The following is a 9,820-nucleotide window of genomic DNA, read 5'->3' as shown; positions in this document are numbered from 1 at the left end:
TTCAATTCAGTTGACTAGGATTTCAAAGTTCCTAGTTTACAAAATATTTCGCCTTTGAAGTTAAAAAGAACACCATGGTTGTTGGAGCAACATCTCCAAATAGTTAGATCACATTGCAATGGCAAATTAAAAAGAACAAGTGTTTTTCGTGCTTGGCACACTTGTGCAAAAAGTCAGTCGAGTGGTCCTACTTCTAACACACACTATCCTCTCCCTTGGCTTTCGTGGTCCTAGGTGCAAGAGAAAAGTGTTAGTAACACTCAAAATTTTATCTTTTTAAGAGAGGCCTGCCAAGAAACACATCACTCTTGGGAACGACCTTGCGCGGTAAATCCTTCGAGCCGCTATAGAAATCAGGTGAGAGCAAAAGTTGTAGCCTTGGGTATAGTTGTTCCTACAGTGTAACTGGTCGAAAGGACAAATGGGCCCCACCACCAGTTACAAGGCTCTTAAGTGAGTCATTGCAGAATGAACTTATGTCCAAAAACATCGAACATGACTAAACACCTTTAAGTAGTAGCCCACCTGTTCTATTGATTGAGGATATTTGTGATATAATTTAGTGCAAGAGCATAAATGGTTTTGCTCCCAAGATACTCACCATACATATTTCCTTGAGTAGAAACATAGCTTTTTGAAAAGTCACTTGTGACTTGATAAAAGTGGTGACTCCCCTATCATAGGGATCATCTATTTGTTATGCTCGTGCAAGACTTAGTATATCACATCCTTACCTGCCACGGCGGGATTCATAAGGTATGTAGTACCAAAGTCAAAGAAATATCAAGATGTGGGCTAAATTTATCACAACTGGCCATTTGACCTTAGGGATAAAAAGTGTTTGAAGTGTGTTCATTTTAAAGACCAAGTGCAAATTGAGCCGACTTTGGGCTTTGGAAATACACCTTAAAAATACATCTAAAGGAAGGGTCATACACAAGTCCAAGGATTGGGTTGATCTAGACCCATACTCATTTGTGCCTTTTTAGGCAACATTCTTGTGTTTGTGTGCTTGCTTTGTTTCTTGTCAAAGAAAAATCAGAAAATCACTTCCAAAAACAAAGTATTCATCCAACCAAACACATCAAAAACAAAGTGCAAACAACAAAGGGTCAAATTTTATGACCATTCTTCACATCTTGCGAAAGAAGAAGCGTCATCAGAATATCAACTTGAAAAGAAGACCATTAAGCTCAAAGGCTTTGATCAAAAGGAGGAGATTCTTCTATATAAATAGACAAATCTTTGTCTCACATAGAGTTTTTTTTGCGTCACATGTGTCTCTACCTTCAAGGCAAAACAAATGAATTTGATTTAGAATCATTGAACCGCAAAGCTTTTATGCAATATAGAGCTCTGAGTTATCACAAAAACCAAGGAGGTAAGATTAATCCCAACTTTTTCCCAAACGTCTGTATCACATACAACACAACTCAAGAAATACCACCAACACCCAAAAGAGAAGAGGTAGAGTTTGTCCCATTTGTAACACAAAGTTTTTATTGAAGTTGAAAACATTTTTCATCCATTTCATCCATCATCACTTCATCATCAATCCGTTCCAACTCTCAAAACATTAAGAGGTTCTTGACCCAAGTTCTCTTTTAGATATTGCTTGAATCAAACACATCACATCACTTTTTAGATTGTTTCTACATCTAGGATAAGCTCATCCTAAGAGACACATCTACACAGGTTAAAACTAGTTCATGAGTGAATCCTCTCTTTACTAGATAGTTCAATCTGTAACACATCTCAGATTTCTCTACACCTTATCACATCAAAACTTATCAAACAAACAAGCAATTCAAAGAAGGAATTTTGGTTACATCCACCTTAAAAGTGCTAGAGATCCACGTGCAACACAATTCACCAACCATCAATCTTTCATTTCATCAAACAACTCATCATCATTTTCACACAACTTCAACAAAAGCTTGTAAAACAAAATGGCCCAAACCCGATCACAATCAAGGCAACGAGAAATAGAAATGGAAGAAGAAGAAGAGGAAAATATCAATGAGTTTCAAGAAGCACTTGGAGGAAATGCGAATGACGAAAACCCAAGTACTCCTACTCCTGCAACAATAGAAAGGGCTCAGCATAACCCTCTCTTTAACAGACTGTTTGCCAAGATACTCAGAAGCAATGCGGATGCTCACTTTTTAAAGCTCGCTCAAGAAGGAGTCAAACTCCCCTCTGACTTTGATCTTGCCCAATTAAGACAAGCATCAGAAAGACAAAGTCGCCATGAAGAGGAAAGAGATAGAGATCCCATCAGATATAACATTCCTCGAGGTAACCCACCACCTCCTCCTCCAACTGAAATGGAGATGTTGCAGCAACAAGTCGAGGATCTCGCCCAACAACTTCATAGTGGTGTCAAAACTCACCAATTCTCACTCAATGACATTTGTCCCTATCCTTTTGATAGAAATCTTTATATGCCACCCTTTCCATGAGGATTCGAAACACCCAAATTCAAAAAATATAGACGAAAGGGAGATCCTCGTGATCATGTCAGATAATTTCATTCCGCTTGCCTCGAAGTGGCATATGAAAACACATACCTAATGCGCCCTTTTCCCCAAAGCTTGGGAGGAACAACCACATCATGTTTTTCCCGACTATCAGGTGGCATTAGAACATTTGAGGAACTTATCCAGAAATTCCTCGCTCATTACTCTCATAACATTGAATGCGACATCACCATGGCTGATCTGTGCAACACCAAACAAAAACCAAGTGAACTATTCTCAGTATTCCTGCAACGATGGCGCCAAATGTCTAGCAGACGTTCTCTTCAGTTACCTGAACGAGAACTAGTGGAAATATTCATTTCCAACTTAAACGAAGAAATGGAATTTCACCTGGATGTCAAAGACACAGACTCTTTTAATGATATAATCACCAAGGGTTTGAAATGTGAACGGGCCCTCATCAAGAAAGGACTCATCAAAATCTATCATGAACCAAAGGATGGTCCTTGCCCATGCTTCAATAGCGATAAACCAAGCTTCTGGAACAAAAACAAGAATATTGTCAACGATGGGGTTGTGGATGCCAGGACTATACAAACTGCACAACCTGTGGTTCGGTTTGCAGGACAGAATCCTCCACCTCAGAATAACACAAATGTTCATTCCAATCAAAGTCGCATCACATCTCACAATGAACCAAGACCTCGTCAGCAAAAACAAAAACGCACATACACTCCCTTAGGGGAACCCATTGAAATAGTATTGTGACAACTTAATTCTAAAAATTTGGTCACTCTACCTAAAACATCAAACTATGAGCCTTAGGTCAAACCTGCATGGTGGAGAGATATTGAACACTATGATTTCCACCAAGGGAGAGGACACAAGACAAGTAATTGTCACCGATTGAAAGATCTTATTCAGGATCTTATTGATCGAGGAGAAATTGAAATAGAAGGACATGACCCGAAAACAACAAATAATGATCATCTGATGTTCAAAAATCCACTTCCATCACAAGATCAAAGGAGTCCTTCTACTTCCAAGCGAGGCACTGATACCACAGATTATACACAGGCTGCATATAATTACACTGTAAATCGTCTGTATGATACCAGTGAACAAGTTGCAACTATAACCTTCAAAAATCCCAACTCAAATTGCAATGTTGTTACATGTCGTGGCAAGGTCACCATAAAGGCAGCTCCACAAGGCACCCCCTCCATCCCAAAGCAATACAATCTTGTGGAACAATTAGACAAAACGGCTGCGCTTATATCCATTTTAGAGCTTTTGCGCCTATCGCCATCTCATAAAACTATCTTGGATCAAGCACTCCAAGAGGCGTCAGTCCCCGCAAATCTGAATACAGACCAATTTCAAGCCATGGTTGGAAGTCTAAAGTCATCACCTTGTCTCACTTTTTCCGAAAGTGACAACTCTTCCTTCCAACAACCTCATAACGCTTTGCTACACATTGAAGGCTTTATCAACCAGCATAGGATCAAGCGAGTTTTGATAGGTAATGGAGCAGGCTTGAACATTTGTACACTACAGTTGGTCACAGCATTGGGATATGCGGTAGAATCAGTGGATCCTCGTAAGAAGATCACAATCAAAGCCTATGACGATGCAGAGCGATCATCCAAAGGAGTTGTGGTACTCCCAATCCGAGTGGGCCCTGTAGTAAAGCACATCATCTGTCAGGTTCTGGACCTTCCTCTGCCATACAATCTATTGTTAGGAAGACCTTAGATACATGCCATGCAAGCCGTTCCATCTACCTACCATCAATGTATCAAGTTCCCACATAACGGTGTAGAGATCACAATCTTGGGCGAAGCAAATCCCTTTGCGTATTGCCATAATATCAGCCATCAACCAGAGATTACCGTTCCTAATAATAGAGAAGCCATTTCTTCCACATTATATATAACTCCCGCCTCTCTTGTCAGTTCGAACACCACTATACCCAAGCAAGAAAAGCTTAAGATGAAAATAGCAGAGGAAGGTCCTGGGGAATACAACTTGAGTCAACTCTTTTGTGTGGGACAAATGCCCACTTCTCCTAGAACACATGGTAAACCACAGCAGTTACTCCAGCAACCACTAAACACACCTGCATGTGCTTTGACGCCTTTCATCCTTGGAAAGAGTCAAGAAGAAGAAACCCAAGATGAGGACTTGACGGACTAGATCTATAAAGATCCCATCACCACTGATATACCACAAGTTAAACTTCCTACGGATCAGTATGGCAAAGGTCTCCTCATTATGCAAAGAATGGGGTATGATGGTCAAAGTGCTTTGGGATATTGCAAACAAGGACAAAATGAACCCCTGCTGCCAGAATTGAAGCCCAAAGATAATATAGGCCTAGGCTTTGAAAAGGAGATCTTTCCTAAACTCAAATTCAAAGGAAAACCCAGCAAACCATTATGTCAGCCTACTGCAAAAAGGACACCTTTCATTATCAAAGCAGCATCAAACACCATCACAACTGCCCCACCGAGGCTCAGAATCCCAACACAACCATCACCAATGCCACTCATCTCACCAAACGAACCAGTGATTCCATCAGCAACAGCAATAACATCAATAGCACCAATAGCAGCAGCAACTGTATCAGAACCCGCAACAACATCTATGGCACCAGAAGTTCCAACCGAAGCCACTGAGTCGACACTGCCAATACTCCCTGTACCATATTCTTTTATCCCCATCGACCGCCCAACAGCACCGATCACTACAAAGGTACATCAACCAATCACACCTGCAGTATTTAACTCCAAAGACATCCTAGTATGGTATAGTAATCGGATGCTGGAAAGTGACTTAGAGACCGACTCACATGAGTGGGAATTTGATTCTGTACAGCTTAACACTTCAGATGAGGAAGACACATCACTACCGCCAACACGCAAAGACATCCTTGTTTATGGAGAAGCACAGATAAAGACCACTTGGGTTCCTGAACTGGAAACATCTTCCACAGACCCTACATCTCATCCTACGCCTGATTCTGACAGGGAGAATACCATCAACGACCTTCACCATAATGTCTTAACCCTCATTGATACCTCTAACGAACTTAACCTAATCGATGAAGTAATGCCCATTATCCATCCTGAACTCATCGAATGGAACCAATCAAATCCTCCATGTCTTGACCTCTTCCAAAACGATGAGGCCATCATTGACTTTTTGGAATTAAGGGATAACCTACCAAGCGGGGATCACAAAGCTGGATTTGCCATTGAACTTAATAGCGTAGCATACTTCGGGGCGGATGCCAAACCTTTCAGCTACAAAAATATAACAATAAAACATGGATCTTCCAGTGAAAACCACACTGTGGCACTGTTTGATCCAACAAAAGTAAAAAAGAAAGAGCGTATCCAACGGTGAAAACCTCTCTGAGGCGCCTGAGGATGAAAGGTTTGACATTCTCCCTACTAGTACACAACAGAAACGATCAACAATTCTCATCGAGGAAACCAAAAAATACAATGTGGGGACTTCTGAAAATCCTCATCTCATACATCTGGCATCTCTTCTCACTCCAGAGGAACAGCCTAAATTTATAGAATTCTTTCAAAAGCGTCAGATCAACTTTGCATGGTCATATGCAGACATGTCTGGGCTTGATCCTAATTTAGTCATGCATCACCTAACCATAGATGCATCCTCAAATTGCAGTGCTAGTCAAAACAGAACTCAAGAAACTCCTAGATGTTAGATTCATTAGACCAATTGATTATGCAGAATGGATATCCAACATTGTTCCTGTCGGCAAACCAAAAGGGGGCATCCGCATTTGTACTGACTTCATAGATCTGAATAAGGCCTGTCCTAAGGATGACTTCCCCCTTCCAAATATTGACATCATAGTGGATCTAACAGCAGGACATGCCATGCTTTCACTCATGGATGGCTTTTCAGGATACAATCAAATAAAGATCGCACTAGAGGACCAACATAAGACAGCCTTCACATGTCCATGGGGCACATATTGCTGGAATGTAATGCCTTTTGGTCTCAAGAATGCAGGAGCAACCTATCAAAGAGAAATGACCACCATCTTCCATGACATGATGCATACTATGATGGAAGATTATGTTGATAACTTACTAGCAAAATCACTTACCAGAGAAGGGCATCTCCACATCTTAGATAAAATCTTTGATAGACTGGAACAATACCATGTTCGACTCAACCCAAAGAAATGTGTCTTTGGAGTAACCTCCAGGAAGCTTCTAGGATACATTGTCTCAAGCAAAGGTATTGAGGTCGACCCAGCAAAGGTAAAAGCAATCAAGGACATGCCACCTCCAAAGAATATCAGTCAGCTAAGGACACTACAAGGGAAACTTCAATCCATCCGAAGATTCATTGCACAATTGGCTGATAAGTGTCACCAATTCACACACCTGCTACACAAGAACATCGGCTTTCAGTGGAATGCCCGATGCCAGCAAGCATTTCAGACACTTAAAGACTATCTCATGAAACCACCATTGTTGATCCCACCAGATCCAAGTAGACCATTATTACTCTATATCTCAGCAACAAGTATAGCATTGGGTGTACTACTGGCACAACATAATGCAAAAGGAAAAGAGTGTGTTGTTTACTACATCTCTCGCACACTGGTGGGCTATGAACTCAATTACACACCTATTGAGCGAGCTTGCCTAGCAGTAATCTTAGCAGCCACTAAACTGAGACACTATCTGTTAACACACAAAGTACAACTCATTGCAAAGATTGATCCACTCAAGTATTTACTCAGTAAAGCAGCATTGACAGGTCGCTTGGCCAAATGGGTGATGATTCTAAGTGAATTTGACATTGAGTATGTAGATCGTAAAGCTATCAAAGGTCAAGTTATTGCAGATCAGTTGGCCGATGCGCCTCTCATAGGCAATCATCCTCTCATTTCCAATTTTCCAGACAAAGAGATATTCATGATCACAACAACACAACCATGGAAATTATACTTTGATGGTTCGTACACTAGGCATGGCTCGGGGGCAGGTATTCTGTTTATCACACCTCAAGGTGATAGCATCCCGAAGTCTTACAGGCTCACATTTCCATGCACCAACAACATAGCAGAGTATAAGGCCTTGATCACAGAACTCAGGCTAGCCGTACAATGGAAATTACAAGAACTGCAAGTATATGGCAACTCCCAACTGGTCATTCGACAAGCAACTGATGAATATCAAACCAAGGATGATAAACTCATGCCATATAAGCAAATGGTGGACAATCTAAAGGCATCATTTACCACTATCACTTTTGAGCAAATACCAAGAGATCAGAATCGAGCTGCTAATGCTATGGCTACCATCGCATCTCTCTTAGATCTTCCACAGAATTCAACACGCTACGAGTTCTTGGTGGAACAACTTTGGATTCCCGCTTATGATATCCCCGAATCTGAAATGATATGTCGCCTTGTCGGTTCTGAATCCCCATGGTACGGTGAATTCTACACCTATCTCCGTGATCACACCCTTCCTCCCAACCAATCGAATAACCAACGTAAAACCTTCATTCGCCAAACTACTCGATGTACCATTATTGTCGAAACCCTATACTGACGCAGTCTTGATGGTACTCTCCTTCGATGTCTGGAACAAGATGAGATAACAAAGGCCTTAGAAGAAGTACATGAAGGAATTTGCGGGACTCACTCGAGTGGTCCATCACTAGCCAAGAAACTCTTGCGCAATGGATACTATTGGCCATCTATGGAAAAAGATTCCTACTACTTTGTCAGAAAATGCAAAAAATGTCAAGTTCATGGCAACCTGATACATGCACCAGCCCAAGAACTACAACCAATCACAACACCATGGCCTTTTTGTCAATGGGGCCTTGACCTTGTGGGTAAGATTCATCCATCTTCATCCAATGGCCATAAATTCATTATTACCGCCACTGAATATTTCACAAAGTGGATCGAAGTTGTTCCACTTACCCAAGTCACCGACAAGCAGATCGCCTCATTCATCCTCAACTACATCATCTGCCGGTATGGTGTGCCCATGTCCATCATCACAGATAACGGTCTTCCTTTCAAAAATCAGGATGTCCGTGAACTTTGTGAGAAATTTCATAGCCAACACCGCTTTTCCACCCCCTATTACCCACAAGGAAATGGTCAAGCTGAAGCATCCAATAAAAACATATTGAGGATCCTAAAGAAGACAGTCAATGATGTCGGTCATGATTGGCATGTTCAATTGAATCCAGCACTATGGGCATATCGAACTAGCATTCAAACCCCTACAGGCGAACTCCCTACTCATTGGTCTATGGTGCAGAAGCTATCTTATCTATTGAAGTCGAGATCCCATCACTACGGGTTTCCTTGCACAATCTAATAGATGATGAAGCGTACAGAGTCTCACGCCTCCAAGACTTAGAGCTACTCAATGAGAAGCGACAAGCTGCATACAATCACTTCAAAGCCTATCAACAGCGCATGAGTAGAAGCTACAATCACCGAGTTAGACCTCGTACATTTGAGGTAGGCGATCTTGTTCTTCGAGAGAATCCTCACAACCAACCAAACAGAGAACATCAGGGCAAGTTTGAATCAAACTGGCTGGGCCCATATGTTGTCACTGCTGTATCCGGGTCCGGGGCATATCAGTTGGCTACATCAGAAGGAGAACCGCTCGCAAATCCAATCAACAGCATGCACCTCAAACGGTTTTATACCTAAGCTGTACAGAGCATCAGGCTCCCCTGCATACCAGAAAATACCAAAAAACATTCAAAAAAATGTCCTGAAGAAATACAAAAACATTCAAAAAGTAAAAGAAAAATCATGCATCCAAACGGTGAACAACCACTCTGGTGGCACCTTGGGTAAGTGCGATGGTGAAAACCTGGCAAACAAGCGCCACTAGTAAAGGCAATGGCTCCAGTATCTTTCAGGCTCGTTGTGATCACATTCATGCATCCACACATCCATCCATCCAAACCATGGCTTGTTATTTGATCTGCAATAAACAGATAGTACTTCATGCGTCTTGCATCCCACTTTTTTATAGTCATGTCTCTACATGGGGGCAATACCTCTCAATCTAGTTGGTGGAAGTGGATTCTACATTACTGGTGATTCCTTGGGTAAAACATTCAAAATTGTTTCACAAAATCCAAAAACATTCAAAACAATTCAAAATCCAAAAAACATCGAAAAAACCATTGAAAATCACACAAAAACATGGCAACACTTTGTACATACTCATCTGCACATATACAAAACAAACATTGACATAATACTCACACGATGACCATTTTACCAATCAAACCACACAATC

The sequence above is a fragment of the Cryptomeria japonica genome, chromosome 7 (assembly GCF_030272615.1).
Source record: "Cryptomeria japonica chromosome 7, Sugi_1.0, whole genome shotgun sequence".
Lineage (NCBI taxonomy): Eukaryota > Viridiplantae > Streptophyta > Pinopsida > Cupressales > Cupressaceae > Cryptomeria > Cryptomeria japonica.
This window is presented reverse-complemented; position numbering follows the sequence as displayed.